Source organism: Microcebus murinus, chromosome 3, assembly GCF_040939455.1.
Source record: "Microcebus murinus isolate Inina chromosome 3, M.murinus_Inina_mat1.0, whole genome shotgun sequence".
NCBI lineage: Eukaryota > Metazoa > Chordata > Mammalia > Primates > Cheirogaleidae > Microcebus > Microcebus murinus.
In genome coordinates this window covers 115,984,194-115,999,461 of record NC_134106.1, presented here as the reverse complement: position 1 = coordinate 115,999,461, position 15,268 = coordinate 115,984,194, and the positions used below count along the sequence as shown (strand labels likewise).

The 15,268-nt window shown below is 62.9% G+C and overlaps 4 pseudogenes; all 4 read left to right on the top strand.

The window, feature by feature from the left end:
* The first annotated feature begins 2,682 nt into the window (after nt 1-2,682).
* Nucleotides 2,683-2,802, top strand: LOC142870201 (uncharacterized; annotated as a pseudogene).
* Nucleotides 2,803-6,626: 3,824 nt separating this feature from the next.
* LOC142870154 (uncharacterized) lies at nt 6,627-6,745 on the top strand (annotated as a pseudogene).
* A 3,829-nt stretch (nt 6,746-10,574) lies between these two features.
* Nucleotides 10,575-10,693, top strand: LOC142870153 (uncharacterized; annotated as a pseudogene).
* A 3,820-nt stretch (nt 10,694-14,513) lies between these two features.
* On the top strand, nt 14,514-14,633 carry LOC142870200 (uncharacterized; annotated as a pseudogene).
* Nucleotides 14,634-15,268: the final 635 nt, after the last annotated feature.

The following is a 15,268-nucleotide window of genomic DNA, read 5'->3' as shown; positions in this document are numbered from 1 at the left end:
CACTTAGGTGTCCATCGGTTCGTACCCATTTGCTGGTGAGCGCGAGCACGTGGTGCTCGTGTGTCCATTCTTGGGATACTTGGCTTACTGGAACGGGTTCCAGCTCTGGCCAGGAGAACCACGAGAGGTGCCCCCTCACCGCTGCTCCTCATAGCCGAATAGCACTCCGTGGTGTCCACGCGCCACATTTTATTTACCCACTCGTGGGTCGATGGGCACTCGGGTGGCTTCCAGGTCTTTGCGATTGTGACTTGTGCCCTGACACTAACCCTAACCCTTACCCAGCCCGTCTCCTCCACGGCCCCTGCCTGACTGACTCCTTCCCGCCCGGCCTATCACCTGTCACCGTCCTCTGCCCCTGCCTGACACGCTCGTCCCCGCCCGGGCCGTCACCGTCCTCGGCCCCTGCCTGACGGGGCTCCTCCGTCGCCTGGGCCTTCCAAGGGCTTGGTGTGGACGCTGGTTCCAGGACGCCCTCCCAGGAACCCGGTAGCAGGGCGGCCGCAGCGTCTCGTGCAACCCAACCGTCCGCCGGCTGGCCGCCGTCGCTAAGTGGCCTGCGGGGGACGTGCTCCCGCTGTGCCGTGGGGGCCCAGCCTGGTGTCTTCTCTGAGGCCCCGCGGCTGCCGCTCCCCGCAAGGGGATAGCCGCGGAGGTGGGGACCGCCTCCTCATGGGGACGTATACCCAGCTCTCCACGTCGGATTCCGGGGCTCTCTGTCCTGCCAGAAGGCCCAGCTGGCCTGCGGGTCCTTAGAGTGGCAAAAACATCCGAAAACTGAGATTGAGGGTCCGGTGGGTGTCTGCACTTTTGTGCTGGGCACCCCAGGGAGGCCCGGGGGCTGGCTGGACAACGTGGTCTGCTGGGCTGGGGGGGGGGGTTTGGAGGAGCAACTGATGCCCTTTGCACTTTGGGTAGCAAGTGTCTGAGGTGTCTCTGGGCCCTGTGCCATGTGGGGGCGGGGGCGGGGGCGGGGTGGGAGGAGGAGGAGGAGGAGGAGGAGGAGGAGGTGGGAAGGGCCGTGGCCTGCAGTGGTGTTCCCCGGGGTGGCACAGCATGTGGCTTCTTCCACAGGCTGCTTGGCCTGGGCTCCCTGCACCTGGGCCTTTGGAGGACTGGCCCTGTGCTTGCCAACACTTCCTGCAGGGACCCAGAGCTGGGAGGTTGCATCTCTCAGCCCTGGGTCGGGCAGAGCCCCAGCGGGCCATGCCCACAACCTCTCTCAGCAGGGGTCCCCCAGAAGGCTCCTTTGGGACCAGGATTCTCTTGCGGGTGACTCTTTAAGGTCTGGCCCCTGGATGGAGGGGCACCAGGAGTAGAGGAGCAGGAAGGGGAAGGGGGTGGCCATGCGAGGGGACACTTTCAGGCCAAGTCCCAGCTTCAGTCTGATCCTCCTGGGAACCCCGGGGTGGACATCACACCTCCTGGTTGCCCCGCTCTGAGACAAGGAGCCGGGCTTCGCATTCCCACAGCAGCCAGTCGTGGGCTGAGGACACCTGGGGCGTTGGGAACTCCCTGGCTTCTCCTTGGCTTAACATCTGGAGCTGCTTGTGAATTGTGCCGCCACACACACCCGAGTGCAGGTGTCTTCTGCACAGACTGCGGGCCTCGCTCTTCTGAGTGCCGCTAGCTCGCGACCCACCCACGGGTGAACCTGGTCAGGGTACTTTCTCTCAGGGGCAGACTCTGATCCGGGCGGGCTACCGGTGTCTCTGTTTGCTCCTTTCTTTCTTCCACTTCGGGAAAGGCTTCCTTACTGGGTGTGGAAATCTCCTATGCCTTTCCTCGCCTATTCTGTCAGCTCTAAAATTCTCTTTCGGTTGCCACCCTCACAGATGGATTAGGAAACTCTTTGCGGTGCACTCATTAGTGAAATGACCTCAATGACGCTGGAATCCAATATCTAATGGCCGATTTTTAGCGAGTCCACACGCCAGGGTGGTTGGGGTCCAGTGCAGCCCCGGCCAGGCCCAGGCCCCTTGGACTGGGCCACAGGAGGACACAGAGGAGGGTCCCGGCCCCCACGGTAGCGGTGCGGGCAGTTCTCCAAGGGCTTGGGTGTTTTCCAGAGGGAGGAGATGGAGGGGACTGATTTCTTCAGCGCCCCACAAACCACACCACCCCACCCATGGGACACATCCCGAGAGAGAGAGACGCCCCATACACTGGCTCCCCTCCCCCGTGCGCTGTGCCCCAGCCCTGGCCCGGGGGAATAGGCGGCCGCCGGGCCACAGGGTGGGGGGCGCAGCTGAAAGGGGTTGTGGGGGAGGGCCGCCCCTGGCTGGGGTCAAAGGGCGAGCGCCCCGCCCCTCCCGCCCGTGCGCAGTCTGCGGCCCCGGCGCGCTGGGGGTGGGGGGCGGGGAGGTGAAGGAGGCCAGGCGAGGAGAGGAGGGGGGCTTGAAGGTCTCCACCTTGGCGGGTCCAGCCGTGGAGGCGCATCTTGTGTGAGTGTGAGTGAGTGAGTGAGTGTGAGTGTGAGTGTGTGTGTGTACAGAGACAGCCCCCAACCCCGGCCCGCCGCTCCCTGCCCGCCCCGCCTGTCACCCCCCGTCCCTCGGAGCCCGCGGGACCCGGCCGGCGAACTCAACAGGCCCGACCCGGCGCGGGGCCTGGGGCGGGAGGAGGCGGCGGGGAAGCGCAGAGAGGCTCGGCTTCTTGAGCGGGGCAGGGGCGCCCTCCGCCGTCCACGGCCACACCACCCCGAACGCGCCCGATCCCGTCTGGTCTCGGAAGCTAAGCAGGGTCGGGCCTGGTTAGAACTTGGATGGGAGACCGCCCGGTGTATACCGGGTGCCGTAGGCTTCTTCTTTTTTTTTTTTTGCCTCTGGTTCTGTCGCGTTTCTGGGAGTGCGGGGGCGGCCCGGGGTGGGGGTGACCCCCACCCTCAGCGCCCGCCGCGGTGCCTGGCGCCCCAGCCCGCACCGTTGGGCCTCCTCTTGTCCCGAGCCGTGACACCGCCGCCACGCGGCAGCATGCGTGGCTTCTGGACAGTCAGGTCTCAGACCAAAGGTCTGCTCTGTGGGAGCCGACACGCTGGAGGAAACCTTGAGAGTCTGAGAGGGGAGGGAGTTCCAGAAGAAGGCCAGGATGTCATTTTGAGGGAGTATGTGACCAGAACTCCTCCCGTTGCTTTTGGGGTTCTATGGGCTACACGTAGGAATCTTTGGTGGTGGCACCTGATGTTCGGGGATCCGGAGTCACACCCAGACCTGCTCCACAGGCCTCCTTTTACTTTTCTCTTCGGATTCATTTTTTTTTTTTTTTTTTGAGACAGAGTCTCGGTTTGTTGCCCAGGCTAGAGTGAGTGCCGTGGCGTCAGCCTAGCTCACAGCAACTTCAAACTCCTGGGCTCGAGTGATCCTTCTGCCTCAGCCTCCAGGGTAGCTGGGACTGCAGGCATGCGCCACCATGCCCCGCTAATTTTTTATATATATATCAGTTGGCCAATTAATTTCTTTCTATTTATAGTAGAGACGGGGTCTCGCTCTTGCTCAGGCTGGTTTTGAACTCCTGACCTTGAGCAATCCGCCCGCCTCGGCCTCCCAAGAGCTAGGATTACAGGCGTGAGCCACAGCGCCCGGCCGGATTCATTATTTTTAAAAAGTGTCTCTTATCTCTATTATTGCATTTTCTTTTCTCTCTCTTTTCAAGCAGATGATGGGAGTCCAAGTATTAAGGTGACATGTGTTGCCCGTGCCCCCCTCCCCCCCCCCCCGTGTTCTTATTCATTTACCTCTCATGTTGTTCCAGCATATTGTGGGGGCACCAATGTTAAGGTCGGGTGCGTTGCCCTCTCCCAGCCTCCCCCCTCGGGTCAGAGCTTCAAGTGCGCCCATCCCCCAGTCGGTGCGTACCCACCCCATTCCTAATGGATGTGTATGCCCATCCCCTCCCCCCACCCGCCCGACACCCACCCGAAGAAGGTGATTCCTCTGTGTCCACTTAGGTGTCCATCGGTTCGTACCCATTTGCTGGTGAGCGTGAGCACGTGGTGCTCGTGTGTCCATTCTTGGGATACTTGGCTTACTGGAACGGGTTCCAGCTCTGGCCAGGAGAACCACGAGAGGTGCCCCCTCACCGCTGCTCCTCATAGCCGAATAGCACTCCGTGGTGTCCACGCGCCACATTTTATTTACCCACTCGTGGGTCGATGGGCACTCGGGTGGCTTCCAGGTCTTTGCGATTGTGACTTGTGCCCTGACACTAACCCTAACCCTTACCCAGCCCGTCTCCTCCACGGCCCCTGCCTGACTGACTCCTTCCCGCCCGGCCTATCACCTGTCACCGTCCTCTGCCCCTGCCTGACACGCTCGTCCCCGCCCGGGCCGTCACCGTCCTCGGCCCCTGCCTGACGGGGCTCCTCCGTCGCCTGGGCCTTCCAAGGGCTTGGTGTGGACGCTGGTTCCAGGACGCCCTCCCAGGAACCCGGTAGCAGGGCGGCCGCAGCGTCTCGTGCAACCCAACCGTCCGCCGGCTGGCCGCCGTCGCTAAGTGGCCTGCGGGGGACGTGCTCCCGCTGTGCCGTGGGGGCCCAGCCTGGTGTCTTCTCTGAGGCCCCGCGGCTGCCGCTCCCCGCAAGGGGATAGCCGCGGAGGTGGGGACCGCCTCCTCATGGGGACGTATACCCAGCTCTCCACGTCGGATTCCGGGGCTCTCTGTCCTGCCAGAAGGCCCAGCTGGCCTGCGGGTCCTTAGAGTGGCAAAAACATCCGAAAACTGAGATTGAGGGTCCGGTGGGTGTCTGCACTTTTGTGCTGGGCACCCCAGGGAGGCCCGGGGGCTGGCTGGACAACGTGGTCTGCTGGGCTGGGGGGGGGTTTGGAGGAGCAACTGATGCCCTTTGCACTTTGGGTAGCAAGTGTCTGAGGTGTCTCTGGGCCCTGTGCCATGTGGGGGCGGGGGCGGGGTGGGAGGAGGAGGAGGAGGAGGAGGAGGAGGAGGAGGTGGGAAGGGCCGTGGCCTGCAGTGGTGTTCCCCGGGGTGGCACAGCATGTGGCTTCTTCCACGGGATGCTTGGCCTGGGCTCCCTGCACCTGGGCCTTTGGAGGACTGGCCCTGTGCTTGCCAACACTTCCTGCAGGGACCCAGAGCTGGGAGGTTGCATCTCTCAGCCCTGGGTCGGGCAGAGCCCCAGCGGGCCATGCCCACAACCTCTCTCAGCAGGGGTCCCCCAGAAGGCTCCTTTGGGACCAGGATTCTCTTGCGGGTGACTCTTTAAGGTCTGGCCCCTGGATGGAGGGGCACCAGGAGTAGAGGTGCAGGAAGGGGAAGGGGGTGGCCATGCGAGGGGACACTTTCAGGCCAAGTCCCAGCTTCAGTCTGATCCTCCTGGGAACCCCGGGGTGGACATCACACCTCCTGGTTGCCCCGCTCTGAGACAAGGAGCCGGGCTTCGCATTCCCACAGCAGCCAGTCGTGGGCTGAGGACACCTGGGGCGTTGGGAACTCCCTGGCTTCTCCTTGGTTTAACATCTGGAGCTGCTTGTGAATTGTGCCGCCACACACACCCGAGTGCAGGTGTCTTCTGCACAGACTGCGGGCCTCGCTCTTCTGAATGCCGCTAGCTCGCGACCCACCCACGGGTGAACCTGGTCAGGGTACTTTCTCTCAGGGGCAGACTCTGATCCGGGCGGGCTACCGGTGTCTCTGTTTGCTCCTTTCTTTCTTCCACTTCGGGAAAGGCTTCCTTACTGGGTGTGGAAATCTCCTATGCCTTTCCTCGCCTATTCTGTCAGCTCTAAAATTCTCTTTCGGTTGCCACCCTCACAGATGGATTAGGAAACTCTTTGCGGTGCACTCATTAGTGAAATGACCTCAATGACGCTGGAATCCAATATCTAATGGCCGATTTTTAGCGAGTCCACACGCCAGGGTGGTTGGGGTCCAGTGCAGCCCCGGCCAGGCCCAGGCCCCTTGGACTGGGCCACAGGAGGACACAGAGGAGGGTCCCGGCCCCCACGGTAGCGGTGCGGGCAGTTCTCCAAGGGCTTGGGTGTTTTCCAGAGGGAGGAGATGGAGGGGACTGATTTCTTCAGCGCCCCACAAACCACGCCACCCCACCCAACCCCACCCATGGGACACATCCCGAGAGAGAGAGACGCCCCATACACTGGCTCCCCTCCCCCGTGCGCTGTGCCCCAGCCCTGGCCCGGGGGAATAGGCGGCCGCCGGGCCACAGGGTGGGGGGCGCAGCTGAAAGGGGTTGTGGGGGAGGGCCGCCCCTGGCTGGGGTCAAAGGGCGAGCGCCCCGCCCCTCCCGCCCGTGCGCAGTCTGCGGCCCCGGCGCGCTGGGGGTGGGGGGCGGGGAGGTGAAGGAGGCCAGGCGAGGAGAGGAGGGGGGCTTGAAGGTCTCCACCTGGGCGGGTCCAGCCGTGGAGGCGCATCTTGTGTGAGTGTGAGTGAGTGAGTGAGTGTGAGTGTGAGTGTGTGTGTGTACAGAGACAGCCCCCAACCCCGGCCCGCCGCTCCCTGCCCGCCCCGCCTGTCACCCCCCGTCCCTCGGAGCCCGCGGGACCCGGCCGGCGAACTCAACAGGCCCGACCCGGCGCGGGGCCTGGGGCGGGAGGAGGCGGCGGGGAAGCGCAGAGAGGCTCGGCTTCTTGAGCGGGGCAGGGGCGCCCTCCGCCGTCCACGGCCACACCACCCCGAACGCGCCCGATCCCGTCTGGTCTCGGAAGCTAAGCAGGGTCGGGCCTGGTTAGAACTTGGATGGGAGACCGCCCGGGAATACCGGGTGCCGTAGGCTTCTTCTTTTTTTTTTTTGCCTCTGGTTCTGTCGCGTTTCTGGGAGTGCGGGGGCGGCCCGGGGTGGGGGTGACCCCCACCCTCAGCGCCCGCCGCGGTGCCTGGCGCCCCAGCCCGCGCCGTTGGGCCTCCTCTTGTCCCGAGCCGTGACACCGCCGCCACGCGGCAGCATGCGTGGCTTCTGGACAGTCAGGTCTCAGACCAAAGGTCTGCTCTGTGGGAGCCGACACGCTGGAGGAAACCTTGAGAGTCTGAGAGGGGAGGGAGTTCCAGAAGAAGGCCAGGATGTCATTTTGAGGGAGTATGTGACCAGAACTCCTCCCGTTGCTTTTGGGGTTCTATGGGCTACACGTAGGAATCTTTGGTGGTGGCACCTGATGTTCGGGGATCCGGAGTCACACCCAGACCTGCTCCACAGGCCTCCTTTTACTTTTCTCTTCGGATTCATTTTTTTTTTTTTTTTTTGAGACAGAGTCTCGGTTTGTTGCCCAGGCTAGAGTGAGTGCCGTGGCGTCAGCCTAGCTCACAGCAACTTCAAACTCCTGGGCTCGAGTGATCCTTCTGCCTCAGCCTCCAGGGTAGCTGGGACTGCAGGCATGCGCCACCATGCCCCGCTAATTTTTTATATATATATCAGTTGGCCAATTAATTTCTTTCTATTTATAGTAGAGACGGGGTCTCGCTCTTGCTCAGGCTGGTTTTGAACTCCTGACCTTGAGCAATCCGCCCGCCTCGGCCTCCCAAGAGCTAGGATTACAGGCGTGAGCCACAGCGCCCGGCCGGATTCATTATTTTTAAAAAGTGTCTCTTATCTCTATTATTGCATTTTCTTTTCTCTCTCTTTTCAAGCAGATGATGGGAGTCCAAGTATTAAGGTGACATGTGTTGCCCGTGCCCCCCTCCCCCCCCCCCCCGTGTTCTTATTCATTTACCTCTCATGTTGTTCCAGCATATTGTGGGGGCACCAATGTTAAGGTCGGGTGCGTTGCCCTCTCCCAGCCTCCCCCCTCGGGTCAGAGCTTCAAGTGCGCCCATCCCCCAGTCGGTGCGTACCCACCCCATTCCTAATGGATGTGTATGCCCATCCCCTCCCCCCACCCGCCCGACACCCACCCGAAGAAGGTGATTCCTCTGTGTCCACTTAGGTGTCCATCGGTTCGTACCCATTTGCTGGTGAGCGCGAGCACGTGGTGCTCGTGTGTCCATTCTTGGGATACTTGGCTTACTGGAACGGGTTCCAGCTCTGGCCAGGAGAACCACGAGAGGTGCCCCCTCACCGCTGCTCCTCATAGCCGAATAGCACTCCGTGGTGTCCACGCGCCACATTTTATTTACCCACTCGTGGGTCGATGGGCACTCGGGTGGCTTCCAGGTCTTTGCGATTGTGACTTGTGCCCTGACACTAACCCTAACCCTTACCCAGCCCGTCTCCTCCACGGCCCCTGCCTGACTGACTCCTTCCCGCCCGGCCTATCACCTGTCACCGTCCTCTGCCCCTGCCTGACACGCTCGTCCCCGCCCGGGCCGTCACCGTCCTCGGCCCCTGCCTGACGGGGCTCCTCCGTCGCCTGGGCCTTCCAAGGGCTTGGTGTGGACGCTGGTTCCAGGACGCCCTCCCAGGAACCCGGTAGCAGGGCGGCCGCAGCGTCTCGTGCAACCCAACCGTCCGCCGGCTGGCCGCCGTCGCTAAGTGGCCTGCGGGGGACGTGCTCCCGCTGTGCCGTGGGGGCCCAGCCTGGTGTCTTCTCTGAGGCCCCGCGGCTGCCGCTCCCCGCAAGGGGATAGCCGCGGAGGTGGGGACCGCCTCCTCATGGGGACGTATACCCAGCTCTCCACGTCGGATTCCGGGGCTCTCTGTCCTGCCAGAAGGCCCAGCTGGCCTGCGGGTCCTTAGAGTGGCAAAAACATCCGAAAACTGAGATTGAGGGTCCGGTGGGTGTCTGCACTTTTGTGCTGGGCACCCCAGGGAGGCCCGGGGGCTGGCTGGACAACGTGGTCTGCTGGGCTGGGGGGGGGGGTTTGGAGGAGCAACTGATGCCCTTTGCACTTTGGGTAGCAAGTGTCTGAGGTGTCTCTGGGCCCTGTGCCATGTGGGGGCGGGGGCGGGGGCGGGGTGGGAGGAGGAGGAGGAGGAGGAGGAGGAGGAGGTGGGAAGGGCCGTGGCCTGCAGTGGTGTTCCCCGGGGTGGCACAGCATGTGGCTTCTTCCACAGGCTGCTTGGCCTGGGCTCCCTGCACCTGGGCCTTTGGAGGACTGGCCCTGTGCTTGCCAACACTTCCTGCAGGGACCCAGAGCTGGGAGGTTGCATCTCTCAGCCCTGGGTCGGGCAGAGCCCCAGCGGGCCATGCCCACAACCTCTCTCAGCAGGGGTCCCCCAGAAGGCTCCTTTGGGACCAGGATTCTCTTGCGGGTGACTCTTTAAGGTCTGGCCCCTGGATGGAGGGGCACCAGGAGTAGAGGAGCAGGAAGGGGAAGGGGGTGGCCATGCGAGGGGACACTTTCAGGCCAAGTCCCAGCTTCAGTCTGATCCTCCTGGGAACCCCGGGGTGGACATCACACCTCCTGGTTGCCCCGCTCTGAGACAAGGAGCCGGGCTTCGCATTCCCACAGCAGCCAGTCGTGGGCTGAGGACACCTGGGGCGTTGGGAACTCCCTGGCTTCTCCTTGGCTTAACATCTGGAGCTGCTTGTGAATTGTGCCGCCACACACACCCGAGTGCAGGTGTCTTCTGCACAGACTGCGGGCCTCGCTCTTCTGAGTGCCGCTAGCTCGCGACCCACCCACGGGTGAACCTGGTCAGGGTACTTTCTCTCAGGGGCAGACTCTGATCCGGGCGGGCTACCGGTGTCTCTGTTTGCTCCTTTCTTTCTTCCACTTCGGGAAAGGCTTCCTTACTGGGTGTGGAAATCTCCTATGCCTTTCCTCGCCTATTCTGTCAGCTCTAAAATTCTCTTTCGGTTGCCACCCTCACAGATGGATTAGGAAACTCTTTGCGGTGCACTCATTAGTGAAATGACCTCAATGACGCTGGAATCCAATATCTAATGGCCGATTTTTAGCGAGTCCACACGCCAGGGTGGTTGGGGTCCAGTGCAGCCCCGGCCAGGCCCAGGCCCCTTGGACTGGGCCACAGGAGGACACAGAGGAGGGTCCCGGCCCCCACGGTAGCGGTGCGGGCAGTTCTCCAAGGGCTTGGGTGTTTTCCAGAGGGAGGAGATGGAGGGGACTGATTTCTTCAGCGCCCCACAAACCACGCCACCCCACCCAACCCCACCCATGGGACACATCCCGAGAGAGAGAGACGCCCCATACACTGGCTCCCCTCCCCCGTGCGCTGTGCCCCAGCCCTGGCCCGGGGGAATAGGCGGCCGCCGGGCCACAGGGTGGGGGGCGCAGCTGAAAGGGGTTGTGGGGGAGGGCCGCCCCTGGCTGGGGTCAAAGGGCGAGCGCCCCGCCCCTCCCGCCCGTGCGCAGTCTGCGGCCCCGGCGCGCTGGGGGTGGGGGGCGGGGAGGTGAAGGAGGCCAGGCGAGGAGAGGAGGGGGGCTTGAAGGTCTCCACCTGGGCGGGTCCAGCCGTGGAGGCGCATCTTGTGTGAGTGTGAGTGAGTGAGTGAGTGTGAGTGTGAGTGTGTGTGTGTACAGAGACAGCCCCCAACCCCGGCCCGCCGCTCCCTGCCCGCCCCGCCTGTCACCCCCCGTCCCTCGGAGCCCGCGGGACCCGGCCGGCGAACTCAACAGGCCCGACCCGGCGCGGGGCCTGGGGCGGGAGGAGGCGGCGGGGAAGCGCAGAGAGGCTCGGCTTCTTGAGCGGGGCAGGGGCGCCCTCCGCCGTCCACGGCCACACCACCCCGAACGCGCCCGATCCCGTCTGGTCTCGGAAGCTAAGCAGGGTCGGGCCTGGTTAGAACTTGGATGGGAGACCGCCCGGGAATACCGGGTGCCGTAGGCTTCTTCTTTTTTTTTTTTGCCTCTGGTTCTGTCGCGTTTCTGGGAGTGCGGGGGCGGCCCGGGGTGGGGGTGACCCCCACCCTCAGCGCCCGCCGCGGTGCCTGGCGCCCCAGCCCGCGCCGTTGGGCCTCCTCTTGTCCCGAGCCGTGACACCGCCGCCACGCGGCAGCATGCGTGGCTTCTGGACAGTCAGGTCTCAGACCAAAGGTCTGCTCTGTGGGAGCCGACACGCTGGAGGAAACCTTGAGAGTCTGAGAGGGGAGGGAGTTCCAGAAGAAGGCCAGGATGTCATTTTGAGGGAGTATGTGACCAGAACTCCTCCCGTTGCTTTTGGGGTTCTATGGGCTACACGTAGGAATCTTTGGTGGTGGCACCTGATGTTCGGGGATCCGGAGTCACACCCAGACCTGCTCCACAGGCCTCCTTTTACTTTTCTCTTCGGATTCATTTTTTTTTTTTTTTTTTTTGAGACAGAGTCTCGGTTTGTTGCCCAGGCTAGAGTGAGTGCCGTGGCGTCAGCCTAGCTCACAGCAACTTCAAACTCCTGGGCTCGAGTGATCCTTCTGCCTCAGCCTCCAGGGTAGCTGGGACTGCAGGCATGCGCCACCATGCCCCGCTAATTTTTTATATATATATCAGTTGGCCAATTAATTTCTTTCTATTTATAGTAGAGACGGGGTCTCGCTCTTGCTCAGGCTGGTTTTGAACTCCTGACCTTGAGCAATCCGCCCGCCTCGGCCTCCCAAGAGCTAGGATTACAGGCGTGAGCCACAGCGCCCGGCCGGATTCATTATTTTTAAAAAGTGTCTCTTATCTCTATTATTGCATTTTCTTTTCTCTCTCTTTTCAAGCAGATGATGGGAGTCCAAGTATTAAGGTGACATGTGTTGCCCGTGCCCCCCTCCCCCCCCCCCCGTGTTCTTATTCATTTACCTCTCATGTTGTTCCAGCATATTGTGGGGGCACCAATGTTAAGGTCGGGTGCGTTGCCCTCTCCCAGCCTCCCCCCTCGGGTCAGAGCTTCAAGTGCGCCCATCCCCCAGTCGGTGCGTACCCACCCCATTCCTAATGGATGTGTATGCCCATCCCCTCCCCCCACCCGCCCGACACCCACCCGAAGAAGGTGATTCCTCTGTGTCCACTTAGGTGTCCATCGGTTCGTACCCATTTGCTGGTGAGCGCGAGCACGTGGTGCTCGTGTGTCCATTCTTGGGATACTTGGCTTACTGGAACGGGTTCCAGCTCTGGCCAGGAGAACCACGAGAGGTGCCCCCTCACCGCTGCTCCTCATAGCCGAATAGCACTCCGTGGTGTCCACGCGCCACATTTTATTTACCCACTCGTGGGTCGATGGGCACTCGGGTGGCTTCCAGGTCTTTGCGATTGTGACTTGTGCCCTGACACTAACCCTAACCCTTACCCAGCCCGTCTCCTCCACGGCCCCTGCCTGACTGACTCCTTCCCGCCCGGCCTATCACCTGTCACCGTCCTCTGCCCCTGCCTGACACGCTCGTCCCCGCCCGGGCCGTCACCGTCCTCGGCCCCTGCCTGACGGGGCTCCTCCATCGCCTGGGCCTTCCAAGGGCTTGGTGTGGACGCTGGTTCCAGGACGCCCTCCCAGGAACCCGGTAGCAGGGCGGCCGCAGCGTCTCGTGCAACCCAACCGTCCGCCGGCTGGCCGCCGTCGCTAAGTGGCCTGCGGGGGACGTGCTCCCGCTGTGCCGTGGGGGCCCAGCCTGGTGTCTTCTCTGAGGCCCCGCGGCTGCCGCTCCCCGCAAGGGGATAGCCGCGGAGGTGGGGACCGCCTCCTCATGGGGACGTATACCCAGCTCTCCACGTCGGATTCCGGGGCTCTCTGTCCTGCCAGAAGGCCCAGCTGGCCTGCGGGTCCTTAGAGTGGCAAAAACATCCGAAAACTGAGATTGAGGGTCCGGTGGGTGTCTGCACTTTTGTGCTGGGCACCCCAGGGAGGCCCGGGGGCTGGCTGGACAACGTGGTCTGCTGGGCTGGGGGGGGGGGTTTGGAGGAGCAACTGATGCCCTTTGCACTTTGGGTAGCAAGTGTCTGAGGTGTCTCTGGGCCCTGTGCCATGTGGGGGCGGGGGCGGGGGCGGGGTGGGAGGAGGAGGAGGAGGAGGAGGAGGAGGAGGTGGGAAGGGCCGTGGCCTGCAGTGGTGTTCCCCGGGGTGGCACAGCATGTGGCTTCTTCCACAGGCTGCTTGGCCTGGGCTCCCTGCACCTGGGCCTTTGGAGGACTGGCCCTGTGCTTGCCAACACTTCCTGCAGGGACCCAGAGCTGGGAGGTTGCATCTCTCAGCCCTGGGTCGGGCAGAGCCCCAGCGGGCCATGCCCACAACCTCTCTCAGCAGGGGTCCCCCAGAAGGCTCCTTTGGGACCAGGATTCTCTTGCGGGTGACTCTTTAAGGTCTGGCCCCTGGATGGAGGGGCACCAGGAGTAGAGGAGCAGGAAGGGGAAGGGGGTGGCCATGCGAGGGGACACTTTCAGGCCAAGTCCCAGCTTCAGTCTGATCCTCCTGGGAACCCCGGGGTGGACATCACACCTCCTGGTTGCCCCGCTCTGAGACAAGGAGCCGGGCTTCGCATTCCCACAGCAGCCAGTCGTGGGCTGAGGACACCTGGGGCGTTGGGAACTCCCTGGCTTCTCCTTGGCTTAACATCTGGAGCTGCTTGTGAATTGTGCCGCCACACACACCCGAGTGCAGGTGTCTTCTGCACAGACTGCGGGCCTCGCTCTTCTGAGTGCCGCTAGCTCGCGACCCACCCACGGGTGAACCTGGTCAGGGTACTTTCTCTCAGGGGCAGACTCTGATCCGGGCGGGCTACCGGTGTCTCTGTTTGCTCCTTTCTTTCTTCCACTTCGGGAAAGGCTTCCTTACTGGGTGTGGAAATCTCCTATGCCTTTCCTCGCCTATTCTGTCAGCTCTAAAATTCTCTTTCGGTTGCCACCCTCACAGATGGATTAGGAAACTCTTTGCGGTGCACTCATTAGTGAAATGACCTCAATGACGCTGGAATCCAATATCTAATGGCCGATTTTTAGCGAGTCCACACGCCAGGGTGGTTGGGGTCCAGTGCAGCCCCGGCCAGGCCCAGGCCCCTTGGACTGGGCCACAGGAGGACACAGAGGAGGGTCCCGGCCCCCACGGTAGCGGTGCGGGCAGTTCTCCAAGGGCTTGGGTGTTTTCCAGAGGGAGGAGATGGAGGGGACTGATTTCTTCAGCGCCCCACAAACCACACCACCCCACCCATGGGACACATCCCGAGAGAGAGAGACGCCCCATACACTGGCTCCCCTCCCCCGTGCGCTGTGCCCCAGCCCTGGCCCGGGGGAATAGGCGGCCGCCGGGCCACAGGGTGGGGGGCGCAGCTGAAAGGGGTTGTGGGGGAGGGCCGCCCCTGGCTGGGGTCAAAGGGCGAGCGCCCCGCCCCTCCCGCCCGTGCGCAGTCTGCGGCCCCGGCGCGCTGGGGGTGGGGGGCGGGGAGGTGAAGGAGGCCAGGCGAGGAGAGGAGGGGGGCTTGAAGGTCTCCACCTTGGCGGGTCCAGCCGTGGAGGCGCATCTTGTGTGAGTGTGAGTGAGTGAGTGAGTGTGAGTGTGAGTGTGTGTGTGTACAGAGACAGCCCCCAACCCCGGCCCGCCGCTCCCTGCCCGCCCCGCCTGTCACCCCCCGTCCCTCGGAGCCCGCGGGACCCGGCCGGCGAACTCAACAGGCCCGACCCGGCGCGGGGCCTGGGGCGGGAGGAGGCGGCGGGGAAGCGCAGAGAGGCTCGGCTTCTTGAGCGGGGCAGGGGCGCCCTCCGCCGTCCACGGCCACACCACCCCGAACGCGCCCGATCCCGTCTGGTCTCGGAAGCTAAGCAGGGTCGGGCCTGGTTAGAACTTGGATGGGAGACCGCCCGGTGTATACCGGGTGCCGTAGGCTTCTTCTTTTCTTTTTTTGCCTCTGGTTCTGTCGCGTTTCTGGGAGTGCGGGGGCGGCCCGGGGTGGGGGTGACCCCCACCCTCAGCGCCCGCCGCGGTGCCTGGCGCCCCAGCCCGCGCCGTTGGGCCTCCTCTTGTCCCGAGCCGTGACACCGCCGCCACGCGGCAGCATGCGTGGCTTCTGGACAGTCAGGTCTCAGACCAAAGGTCTGCTCTGTGGGAGCCGACACGCTGGAGGAAACCTTGAGAGTCTGAGAGGGGAGGGAGTTCCAGAAGAAGGCCAGGATGTCATTTTGAGGGAGTATGTGACCAGAACTCCTCCCGTTGCTTTTGGGGTTCTATGGGCTACACGTAGGAATCTTTGGTGGTGGCACCTGATGTTCGGGGATCCGGAGTCACACCCAGACCTGCTCCACAGGCCTCCTTTTACTTTTCTCTTCGGATTCATTTTTTTTTTTTTTTTTTTTTGAGACAGAGTCTCGGTTTGTTGCCCAGGCTAGAGTGAGTGCCGTGGCGTCAGCCTAGCTCACAGCAACTTCAAACTCCTGGGCTCGAGTGATCCTTCTGCCTCAGCCTCCAGGGTAGCTGGGACTGCAGGCATGCGCCACCATGCCCCGCTAATTTTTTATATATATA